The sequence below is a fragment of the Oncorhynchus mykiss genome, chromosome 22 (genome assembly GCF_013265735.2).
Source record: "Oncorhynchus mykiss isolate Arlee chromosome 22, USDA_OmykA_1.1, whole genome shotgun sequence".
Classification (NCBI taxonomy): domain Eukaryota; kingdom Metazoa; phylum Chordata; class Actinopteri; order Salmoniformes; family Salmonidae; genus Oncorhynchus; species Oncorhynchus mykiss.
In genome coordinates, this window is record NC_048586.1 from 16,124,516 (window position 1) to 16,137,670 (window position 13,155).

At 41.9% G+C, this 13,155-nt stretch overlaps 1 protein-coding gene across 4 annotated transcripts in view; it reads left to right on the top strand.

The window, feature by feature from the left end:
• Window positions 1-13,155, top strand: part of LOC110501495 (cordon-bleu protein-like 1) — a 33,805-nt gene that overhangs the window by 6,330 nt on the left and 14,320 nt on the right. Inside the window, exon 1 of one of the 4 annotated variants that reach the window (XM_036958867.1) lies at window positions 3,612-3,677. The exons of 2 other annotated variants lie outside the window; for them this stretch is intronic. The gene's annotated coding sequence lies outside the window, so the exon portion shown is untranslated. Of the gene's footprint in view, window positions 1-3,611; window positions 3,678-9,618; window positions 10,196-13,155 lie in introns of those variants that run through there. One more of the 4 variants, XM_036958866.1, reaches the window with a different exon arrangement.

Below are 13,155 nucleotides of genomic sequence, written 5' to 3' on the forward strand. Positions count from 1 at the left end.
GAGCTAAAACAGACAGTGGCCATCATCCAGAGAACAGGGAATAATGGGTTGTCTTTGTTGTGCAGTTGAAGCCAACGCACTGACCGTAAATACCAATGAGCACTTATTCCTGGAGTTGTACTGTGTTAGTATACAAAATCAGTCAACTATATGTTAAAATTTCGCCAAATGAATTGGTAGGCTTGGCTATTGCAGGAATTAACGTGCTCGGTTTTAATACCAGAGAGAGCACGTATTCAACACAGATTCCACGCAATAGCTCTGTGCAAATGGCGTCATAGTGCCTGGACAATACCAATGGTCAATAGTGTGTATGAAGTCTTGGCCCGTGCTTTGTTTCTGTTGTGTACTCTTCCACCTACCATCCACCTTCATAACAGAGCCTTTTGTGTTAAAAAGGTCAGAGAAAAATAGAAGGACAGGGTTGAATAAAAGTACGTGAAGCAAATCTCTAGATGGCGCTATTCTCGCGCACATTATCATTTACCAGTTGTTCATTCGGTATATTCAATATGTCACAGAAGCAGACATTTCGCAGCTGCTAACCTGATGGTTACATATGTGAGAAATATGTATCTTTCATAACGAATGCTAGTTTATGGTACTGTGGCCCATGTGTCATTTTATTTTTGGATTTCCTCTGTGTCTTTTACATGGAAAACTGTAATCACAAAGCAAGATCATAGTTAACGTTCCCTCTTGGGCCTTTGACATTTTGTAAAGCTCCAGTGCATGTGATGAGCATCAGGGGAGACCGCAGAGCAACAGGCTAATGCTTCTTTGATAAACACTCCTGTATAGACAATGCAGCATTGTCTCATAAAAGAATGAATGCAGTCTGATTTATATATATTATAATTATGACTCGAAGGGGAAAAGCGCTCTCTTCTCCTGCATTTTTATGTAAATGTTGACCTCACAGAAAGGACAAACTTGTTCCTCTTTTTCAGTAGCGTACACGTTTTACATACACTCTTAGAAAAAAGGGTTCCAAAAAGGGTTCCAAAAGAGTTCTTCGACTATCCCCATAGGAGCCCCCTTTTTGGGACCAGATAAAACCGTGTTTGGTTCCAGGAAGAACTCTTGGGTCCCATGTAGATCCCTTTATGAAAATGGTCCTAAATGGAACCCCAAAAGGTTATGCCATGAACCAAAAAGGGTTCTCCTATGGGGACAGGCGAAAAAAAAAACCTTTTTAGGTTTTTTCCTAGGAGTGTAGGCAGCTGAAGCGTTATGTGTATTTGATGGGTTTACAGTGCATTCAGAAAATATTCAGACCCCTTGACTTTTTACACATTGTTACATTACAGCCTTATTCTAAAAATGATTTTAAATTGTGTTTTCCCACCTTATCAATCTACGCACAATACCCCATAATGAAAAAACAAAAAAAGGTTTTAAGATTGTTTTGCAAGTGTATAATTTTTTTTTTTTTAAACATCACATAATATAATTATTATATAATATAATCATAATTATTCAGAACCTTTACTCAGTACTTTGTTGAAGCACCTTTCGAGTCTTCTTGGATATGACCCTAAAAGCTTGGCACACCTGTATTTGGGCAGTTTCTCTCAAGCTCTGTCAGGTTGGATGGGGAGTGTTGCTGCACAGCTATTTTCAGTTCCACCACAGGTGGACTCCAATTAAGTTGTAGAAACATCTCAGGGATGATCAATGGAAACCAGGATGCACCTGAGCTCAATTTTGAGTTTCATAGCAAATCGTGCGCCGAATACAACAGGTCCAATACAACAGAATAGTTACAGTGAAATGCTTACTTACAGACTCTAGCCAATAGTGCAAAAAAGGCGTTAGGTGAACAATAGGTAAGTAAAGAAATAAAACAACAGTAAAAAGACAGGCTATATACAGTAGTGAGGCTATAAAAGTAGCGAGGCTACATACAGACACCGGTTAGTCAGGCTATTTGAGGTAGTATGTACATGTAGATATGGTTAAAGTGACTATGCATATATGATGAACAGAGAGTAGCAGTAGCGTAAAGGTGGTGGGTGGCGGGACACAATGCAGATAGCCCGGTTAGCCAATGTGCGGGAGCACTGGTTGGTCGGCCCAATTGAGGTAGTATGTACATGAATGTATAGTTAAAGTGACTATGCATATATGATAAACAGAGAGTAGCAGCAGTGTAAAAAGAGGGGTTGGGGGGGGGGTCACACAATACAAATAGTCCAGGTAGCCATTTGCTTAGCTGTTCAGGAGTCTTATTGCTTGGGGGTAAAAACTGTTGAGAAGCCTTTTTGTCCTAGACTTGGCACTCCAGTACCACTTGCCATGCGGTAGTAGAGTGAACGGTCTGTAGCTGGGGTCTTTGACAATTTTTAGGGCCTTCCTCTGACACCGCCTGGTGTAGAGGTCCTGGATGGCAGGCAGCTCAGCCCCAGGGATGTACTGGGCCGTACGCACTACCCTCTGTAGTGCCTTGCGGTCAGAGGCCGAGCAATTGCCGTACCAGGCAGTGATGCAACCAGTGCTCTCGACGTTGCAGATGTAGAACCTTTTGAGGATCTCAGGACCCATGCCAAATCTTTTTAGTTTCCTTAGGGGGAATAGGCTTTGTTGTGCCCTCTTCACGACTGTCTTGGTGTGTTTGGACCATTCTAGTTTGTTGTTGATATGGACATCGAGGAACTTGAAGCTCTAAACCTGCTCCACTACAGCCCCGTCGATGAGAATGGGGGCGTGCTCAGTGCTCCTTTTCCTGTAGTCCACAATGCACTTATTGATAAAGCCAGTGACTGATGTAATGTACTCCTCAATGCCATTGTATTTGTTCCAGTCTGTGATAGCATCTGCTTCATCTTACCACTTTTTTTTATAGACCGAGTCACTGGTGCTTCCTGCTTTAATTTTTGCTTGGAATCAGGAGGATAGAGTTGTGGTCGGATTTACCAAATGGTTGGCAAGGGAGAGCTTTGTACGCATCTCTGTGTGTGGAGTACAGGTGATCTAGAATTTATTTTTCCCTCTGGTTGCACATTTAACATGTTGATATAAATTAGGTAGAACTGATTTAAGTTTCCCTGCATTAAAGTCTCTGGCCACTAGGAGCGCCACCTCTGGGTGAGTGGTTTCCTCTTTGCTTATTTCCTTATACAGCTGACTGAGTGTGGTCTTAGTGCCAACATCTGTCTGTGGTGGTAAATAAATAAATAAATAAATAAATAAATAAACAGCCACGAAAAGTATAGCTGAAAACTCTCTAGGCAAGTAGTGTGGCCTGCAATTTATCACAATATAATCTACTTCAGGCGAGCAAAATCTAGAGACTTCCTTAGATTTCGTGCACCAACTGTTGTTTACAAATATGCACAGACCACCCCCCCCCCCCCCCCCTCCCATTAGCTGAATATCCATGTCATCATTCAGCCATGATTCCGTGAAACAGGATATAACGTTTTTGATGTCACGTTGGTAGGATATTCGTGATCGTACCTCGTCTAATTTATTGTCTAGTGATTGCACGTTGGCGAGTAGTATTGACGGTAATGGCAGCTTTCCCAGTCGCCTTCTCTGGGTCCTGATCAGTCATCTTTGTCCTCTGTACCTGCGTCGCTTCCTCTTGCAGATAACGGGGATGTCGGCCCTGTGGGGTGTTTGGAGAATGTCTTGTGCGTCGGTCGTCCTTGTTGTAGAAAAATCTCGAATCCGAGGTGAGTGATCTGTGTCCTGATATCCAGAAGGTATTTTTTGCCGTAAGATACGGTAGCAGAAACATTATGTACAAAATAAATTACAAATAATGCAAAACACCCACATAATAGCACAATTGGTTGGGCGCCCATAAAGCTGCTTCCTGCGCCGTTTTACAGGGCCTGAATACTTATGTAAATAAGGTAATTCATTTTTTATTTATTTTTTACTTGCAAAGATTTCCAAACTTGTTTTCTCTTTGTCATTTTGGGGTGTTTTCTGTAGATGGATGAGGATTAAAATTTTAAAAATCCATTGTAGAATAAGGCTGTAACGTAACAAAATGTGGAAAAAGGGAAGGGGTCTGAAATACTTTCTGAATGCACTGTAAATAGTTCCAGGCGCTAACTGCTCCTAATTTCAGCTCTTATCACTCCAAAAGCAATGGATTTAAACATACACATGGACAGGAACATATTACTTGTCGTTTTCTTATCTTAATGCTTGGCAGATGTTCACCCTGTCTTTACTGGGCCAAGTTACTTGCCTATACTGAGAGAGGTTCTGATAGAAGCATATTTGACCTCTGAAATAAGGTGTGGGGAGAGAACAGGTCAGACAAGGTTGATCTCTTCTGTAACTTGCGTTGTGTAGTGTCATGGACATGGAATTCAAGGATCACCCAGAATGATCTGGAATCTCTTTGATTGACAGACTGGCTAACTAACTTACTACCAGCTGGAGTCCCAGTGGTATTAAGAAGGATATAATGTACTATAGTCTCATAAGGAACGGCTGGGTGCCGTTTATAGTACACTACTTTTTGACCAGTAGTGCACTATATAGGGAAATAGGGTGCCATTTGGGATGTGCCCAATGTTACTGAAGTGAAATAAGGCGATTCATAACAGAAGGTTATAACATACTGTATATTAATGCTAAGCCACTCTGAAGTTAATATTGCCCCCTGGATACAGTTGTCTAAATAAGGGTGTGAAAAGCCTGCATACGGACATGTTATGGGAAAATTGTTTTGTTTTGCCTAAAATAATAAGGTATACACATAGTTTCTTTTTTTCCTTTTATTTTTTTTAATCTCCTGCCATCCGTCCCACACAGCTCCTGGAGTAATGGCCTTTCCAGACCTTCTCTAAACAGCTTGTGTTTACTGTGAGCAACCTCTCACCAAATGACCAGCTGTGTCCCTGGTCCAGTGTTTTGTCTTTCCACAGGGATTTCCCTTCTCTGCAACCCAACCCCCAATCCCTGTCGCTCCGATTCCCACCCACTAATGCCTCCAACCACAAGTCGTCCCTTATCGTCTGATAGGGCTTTTCTGTTGAATGAAGGACAAACTCTAAAGGCAAAAGAGTATGTACAGAGGAAGTATACTAAGATCATGTGTTTCAGTAGAGATTCCTCTGTTTGTTACACTTGGAGCATGAACTGTGTGACACTTGATCATTGTATCGTATCAAGCACCTAGTTCTCTTATTTTAAGTGAAAGAACCAGGGAAGGGGACATCTATAGTACATAGTAGGGCAGAGGGTGCAGGAGAAGACTTTGATGTAGTTGAACCTATGTTGATCTGGCACTCTCATTGTAAGATGTAGGACATTTAGTTGAGTCCATTGTACGCTTACTACCCAAGGTCAAACTGTAGCTTCCTGCTTTTTTTTGTTGCATATTCAATGGGCAGACGGTGACCTCTTGCGTAGATTGTTCCATTTACAACCACTATGATTTAGCAAACAAAATACAGCACAGGACTGTTCAAACTACTTTAAGTACTGTGTAATAGACGGTAAAAGGCAGCATCTCTGAGCCCTGAGTTTCAGGTCATGTTTCAACCTGCATGTCATTCCTGACATTATCAAGTAGTATGGAACTGAAAAATGTTGTTATAGATAATGTTCCTCTGTGAAAAAAAAAAAAAAGAATCTAACACCAACCTGCATATTGGTGCTGTAAATCTTGACCGATTCTTCTGAGTTTAGCTTGCCTATTATTACCTTTCCTCATATACCTGTTGAATAGTCCAACATCTTATGTGCTGAGTAGCTGTGCGAGTAAAGCATTGGAAAGCAGGAGGCTATTAAATCGGGCCTTGGTAAGCCGCTGGGGTTAGTAATACGTAGGGTGAGAGTGGGTGAAAACACGCTTTGTTGATGACGTTTCACTTATCTTATGAAATACATTTTTCCAGGACAATTATGATTATGTTCTGAATCGGTCGGTGGGGGTCTGTCTCACGTGTCATTAACAGTAGGTCCAAAAAGTTGCACTTTGTAACCTAATACATCTGACAATAAGCACCTAGCTGTGTTGACAAAGCGGTGCAGGTTTCCCATAACAACTTTTGAGGATTTTACATTTTGTGGTCGCCGTCTTCAAAGTTGTTTCCTCGGGTTGCAAAATTAACATAACACGAGCTGAATGAAATGTAAAAAGGCTTTGAAAATAAAGGGCGTTGTTATACGCTCAGTGATCTGTTAACATTTCACAGAGACTCTCGTTTTTTAACAGATTATGATAGAGACATGAAGGTTTAGACCATTTGTTTTCTTAGAGGATTATCTACACAATTGAACATTTTTACCCGTTGGTAAAAAGATTTTGATTGGACACCCTATAATAAGTTCTGACAGATTCCATAGTTAACACTCACTATTTCATCACCGGCCTGTACAGTAGACCTAATCGGGCAGAATGCTCAGCTACATACAGATGTCAGATCTTAATTTGATCACTGTTTTGTCGCTGAAAAGTTCAGCATCAGGAAATTCAAATGAGCCTGAAAACCCAGAGTTCTTTTTTCTTTCCATGCGGGGCAGTTGAGTCATTCGGACCAGTGCCAGCTCTCGCTCTCTCAAACGTTAAAAGCACCAGACAAAATATCAATAAATATCCCACTGCTACTGTAGGCCTATAGGTCCAATTACTGCAACGTTTAAATACATTAAAAAAATAATAATAATCTGAGATGCATCAATACACATCAACAATCGTTGTTTTATATAGCTTAACACAAGATGGATTTTGGTCTCCACGACAACATACAACACGTGTCAAGTGTATCCGAAATGCAGCCGTACAATAAGCTAAACCTTAGGCTACAGTAGGCTATAAAAACTAATTCCACACAGGCCTATAATATCACAAAGACGAGATGAAATTGAGAATAGTGAGGTAGCCTACGGAATGGAGCATAATGTCGCATAAAAGAGCAACTGATTTTTAAAGCCAAAAAACGCAGCCCATGATTTTTACAGTGTGTGTGTATATAGTGAATACAGAAAGTATTCAGACCCCTTGACTTTTTCCACATTTTGTTATGGTACAGCCTTCTAAAATGGGATGTTTTTTTTCTCCATTAATCTACACACAATATCCCATAATAACAAAGCAAAAACGTATTTTTAATACATTTGCAAAAAATCTAAAAATAAGTATAAGTATACTTTTCTCAGTACTTTGTTGAAGCAACTTTGGCAGCGATTACAGCCTCGAGTCTTGGGTATTATGCTACAAGCTTGGAACATCTGTATTTGGAGTTTCTCCCATTCTTCTCTGCAGATCCTCTCAAGCTCTGTCAGGTTAGATGGGGAGCGTCGCTGCACAGCTGTTGTCAGGTGTCTCCAGAGATGTTTGATCGGGTTCAAGTCCGGGCCACTCAAGGACATTCAGAGACTTGTCCCGAAGCCACTCCTGCTTTGTCTTGGCTGTGTGCTTAGGGTCGTTGTCCTGTTGGAAGGTGAACCTTCACCCCAGTATGAGGTTGTGAGCGCTCTGGAGCAGGTTTACATCAAGGATCTCGCTGTACATTGCGCCGTTCATCTTTCCCTCGATCCTGACTATTCTCCCAGTTCCTGGCGCTGAAAAACATCCCCACAACATTATGCTGCCACCACCATGCTTCACTGTAGGGATGGTGCCAAGTTTCCTCCAGACATGACGCTTGGCATTCAGGCCAAAGAGTTCAATCTTGGTTTCATAAGACCAGATAATCTTGTTTCTCATGATCTGAGAGTCCTTTAGGTGCCTTTTGGCAAACTCCAAATGGGCTGTCATGTGCCTTATTCTAAGGAGTGGCTTCCGTCTGGCCACTTTACAATAAAGCCCTGATTGGTGGAGTGCTGCAGAGATCTTTGTCCTTCTGGAAGGTTCCTCCATCTCCACATAGGAACTCTGGAGCTCTTGGTCACCTCCCTGAACAAGGCTCTTCTCCCCCGATTGCTCAGTTTGTCTGGGCGGCCAGCTCTAGGAAGAGTCTTGGTGGTTCCAAACTTCTTCCATTTAAGAATGATGGAGGCCACTGTGTTCTTGGGGACCTTCAATGCAGCAGAAATGTTTTGGTACTCTTCCAGATCTGTGCATTGACACAATCCTGTCCCGGAGCTCTATGCACAATTTATTTGAGCTCATGGCTTGGTTTTTGCTCTTGACATGCACGGTCAACTATGGGATAATTTTATATTGACAGGTTTGTGCCTTTCCAAATCATGTCAATTAAATTTACCACCGGTGGACTCCAATCATGTTGTAGAAACATCTCAAGGATGATCAATGCAAACGGGATGTACCTGAGCTCAATTTCGAGTCTCATAGCAAAGAGTCTGAATGGTTATGTAAAGGAATTTGTTTATTTTTTTATACATTTACAAAAATATGGCTGTTTCATAAAGTGGAAAAAGGGAAGGGGTCTGAATACTTTCCGAATGCACTGTTGTTATGGTCTTGGGAGTGGATGGCCCTTACATAGGTGAAATTTCCATTGCTTAGCTGTTATGCACTGACTACAGTAGCGTAGGCCTACTGTACTTTTCAGTTTGATGCCGGCATTTGAAGTCATCCTGTATTGTGTCGCTTTAATATTTAATTTCATAAAGCTATCAAGATGTTTTATGCATTTAAGCTTATTAAAATATTATTTAATTGAGCTTGAGATTGGAACCCATGCCGACTCTGGCATATTTGTGAGGACACATCATTTATTCAGTCTATTTCTTGCCTTGAACACAAAAAAGTTATTGATCTCAAATTTTGTTTTTTTTCTCTTAACAAAAATACATCTATCCCCTACAAATATGTACATTTATTATAATCCACATAAGAATACAGCACTTCTCTTGTGAAGCCTGCACGTAGACTACATACAGTAGGCTACTTGAACTGGCGCCCTAGTGGACCTGCAGTCTAAGATACAATGTAGGTAGCTAAGGTACTGCATTGTATACAAACACCGCTTCAAGGTGCCCCCTGGCTGGGATTTCTAAATATTTCTTTAGATATTCAAATCCTCCTGCTGTAGGGTTTATTTTCCTACTGCGTCGAAATGGGTCAAATTAAGATCTGACATCTGTAGTAACCACTACTGTAATGAACAACGTCACTTAGATCACATCATTTGACCTAGCTTGCCAGGCACCCTGCAACAACCTCCTCTTTTCTGTTTTACGATTGACTTCTCTAATGCTATTTTACTATTTCACAGTGAAACCGATTTGAACCAAAACCAGACATGCTGGATTCATTTAAAGAAATGTTAATCAGACGTTGTAAACAATAGTGTATTCCGAATGGAGACTTGTGGATTCATCAGATGTATAATACTAAGGTAATGCTGCTACTGTAGTTATGTTATCTTAGATTAGGCTGATTTAATCATGTCAATCTCAACAGCCCTATGCAAATCAATACAAATCAGAGGCTTGAGGCAAAGTCTGTTGTCGTCTATAAGGATATGTTTATCAGTAGTCATCAGAAAGCAATCATCCAGAAGTGATTTATAAGATTAGCTTACAGGGAATCTGTTCCAAACCCCCGTCTCAGCAACTAGAGCACCCTAGAAACATCTGAGCAGGCGTGTAATCTCATTCGTTGGCAGGCTTGTTCATGGGAGTAAGATACACACAGAGTTGCTGATGTGATTTCAGAGTGAATCACCTCGAAGAAGCAGGGAGTGGTGGTGGGCTGTGTTTGGGATAATGAATAGCAAACACATACAAAGTAACACCTGATTGAATGAAGTGTTGGAAAAGCGTCCCAGGCATGCTATTGTAGCCAGGCTCAAGGAGGCGGACAGATCGCTAGCGGACACAGTGTGGTTTGGACTGGAGGATATGAGAGGAAGTTGATAAACTCGCTGTGAATGTGATGGATGGCAGGGCTGTGTTGTTTCACCGCCCTGCCCACAGGTTCACGGCTCTAGCGCAGTGTGCAGGGAGGTAAAGTAAAGCTGATTTAGCCCTTTGCTTATTACTGAAGGTGGGGGAGTTCACTCACTCACTGAACTGAAGCTCCACCGATACACCGGGCTTAAGAGATTTCTGCGACCGACTGACTGAGGGGGCCCACTGTGTGAAGGGATTTGAAGTACAGGAGACTACAGGTTTTCTGATGTCACCGCCTGGGCGGGGCATTAAGGTAGGCCCGGTCTCCTCTGCTCCAACAGTCCTAGCATAGCGGATTCTGTCTTTGAACGCAGTGGAGATGGCAGGTCTTTAAGAGGGGAGAATTCAACACGGAGGCCAAGAGGTAAGAAGGCGTTACAGGTTAATGATTGGAGGAGAGGATCTGTTTTAGGACGAATGTGTAATGTTTAAACCTGTTGCCAGCATTTGAAAATAAAGCACAGGTGGACTTGAAGCACTCTAGTTTTGCTCTACTTCCTAGAGCACCCTGTCTAACTTTTGTTGCGTTGTTTCTTTCCTAAGACAGTGTTGAAGGGGAACATGGTGGGTGTACGTGCCTTCAGTTTTAGGATTATGTACACTTGTGTATTACTGCTACGATTCTTGAAAGTACATGCCTGGGTAATGACTTCAGACAAGACCAATGTGGGCCATGTTGCTTGCACTGTCATACAAGAATGTTGTAAGACCCGTTGGTTTGAGTAGCTAGTTTACTGGTTGTAGTTTGCTTGGATTCAATGGTTTTGTGGGAGTGTACAGTAGAGTTTCTGTTAACCCTGTATGTGTGAGGGCCGGTACAGTAGATTACTCAGGCAAGGCAATATTTTTTAAAATTTTTTAAAGTGGTGTGGACGTTGGTGGTGGTATGCATTGTTGCACTCTCGCTTCTTAAAATACACAGGGTGTTGTCCAGAGCAGAGCAGGAAGGCTTGTTTGCATAGCCACTTTGTTTGTCGCTTTGTTCATGAACCTACCTTTCCCCAAGGGACCTTTTTTTAGGCTACACAGCCGGTAAGAGACTTCAACAGCGGGGAAGGCTTCCTAATCTTTATGCATCAACTCTCAGTAAAATAATTCCATGTATTCACTGAACATAACTTCAGCTTGGCAACTCCAAGAACACTCTTGTCAGTCAGAAGCATAAACAATCTGTCCCCCCCCCTCAAGTATTTACTTTTCCCCTCAGGGTTTCCCATTGATTATGAAAGAATTTCATGGAAGAGGCTGAAAATGTCTTTCACGGGAACATGCCTATGATCCAGCTGCAAACATGTCCATTGGAATGTAAGGAATTTAGACAGCCCTTGTGGTGATGTTATTTGTGCCTCCCTTATTGGTTCAAAACAAATATAAGAATGGCATGTCAGGATATTACTGGTTTAAAAATGGTAACAATCAAAACAGAATGTATTTAATACAGGTCAGCGAGTAGGCTTGAGCAGGTTGCCTGCTTCCCCTTCGGCTTATTCATTCAGAGGAGCGAGTAGCAGCCTCCCTGATGCCGGCGATTTGATATTGCAATACTTGTTTTATAGGTTAGTTAATTATGTTTGCCCTAACAAAGACCCGGAAGTAGCCATCAAAGGTACGACACTATAACAACATCTGTGGATTGATTTGGAGACACCATAGTCATTACTGTTGAACTTCTATGGACTGTTGTCTCGGTCTGTCTGTCTCTCTCTCTCTCTCTCATATGCACACACACAAAGGCATCTCAGGTATATGAAAGTCGGTAGCAGTATGTGGATATTATGCCTTTGAGCTGTAGTCCTATTTGTGCATCGTCAGACAATAATGGAAGGAACATGCCACATGCCTTTGATGCTAATCTAACAGTAGGATTATGAAAATGCAATATGGCTTCTTGTGTGCCGTCTGGATGTATTTGGTTATTGTCTGCTTTAGGTAGACTGAATGCGGACCTTCCTGCAGCTGCGTTGCACATTTGCGCAGTACCAGGTGTGAGCAAAAACATCAGAGGCTGATTTCACTCTACATCTGTTTTCATATTTCACACTACTGTAGTGATTCATCAATTGTTGGTGCCAGACTAACAGTAACTGATGGCTGGCAATGGTACCCCAGAGTTCACACAACTATTGTGTGTGTTCTGATACAGTCTGGCAACTGGCAAGTCCATAAGTATAGTAGGCCTCTTTCGACTTGTTTACCAAGGTTACACTCTTAGAAAAGAAAGTTGCTATCTAGAACCTAAAAGGTTTTGCCGGATGTCACCCTCTGAAGAACCCTTTTTGGTTCCAGGTAGAACTCTTTCCACAGAGGGTGGAAACCAAAAACGGGAACCAAAAACGGTTCTCCTATGGGGACAGCCAAATAACCCTTTTGTGTACTTAGTGGTAATGAATCAAGCTATAGGCTGTATCTAACACTCTATACATCAGTGGAGGCTGGTGGGAGGAGCTATAGAAGGACAGGCTCATTGTAATGGCTGGAATAAAATACTAGACAGTATCAAACAAATGGAAACCACGTTTGCCTCCGTTCAATATATTCCGTTCCAGCCATTACAATGAGCCTGTCCTCCTATAGTTCCTCCCACCAGCCGCCGCTGGTATACATACACAGGATACACTCTGGTACACAGGATCAGCTGTATCAAGCCTGTGATCAATAAAAGACACGGAAAACAAAGGCACAAGACTTGTCATTTCCTCCTGTCTATTGACCAATCAGCATGTTCCCCGGTTGCGAATGGGTTTGTTTATGCACACCAGACCTCCTATATGCAGGGAAACACTTAGGGGTAAATGTAGGCTTAGACGGGTCAAGCTGCAACATGTCTCCGTCTATCATCATTCACCAGTCACCTCACTGTCTGGCAGAGGCTGCTGCAGAAGCATGGGCTTGGATGAGGAAAACAGTCCTTTTTGTCTCTGCCTTCTCTGGATACGGCTCCTGAGAAAAGCTAGGCTGTTTTATAAACCCAACAATATTCTGTTTGTCTTTTGAGGACTTTTGACTAGTATTTGTATTATTCTATTGGTTATATTGGCACTTGCCTTTTGTTTCCAGAGTCTATTAAAGTGTCATTGTTGTAATTTAGACATGCCACTTATGTTGTTTCCTCTCTGTGGAAAGTAAGTAAATCTTGGCATAATTTCGACGAATGGTATAACATTTACATAGGGAGAGTGTAGCTCATTCCCATAATCGCATTGCCAAACAAACTTTTAGAGCCATGAAATCTGGACTTTGTACCCTAGCCTGGTGTGGACCACAGTAGTCTGTCTGTTTTAGCTGGGGGCGTCTGTTGACATATTTAGTCACAAGGCTATTCAT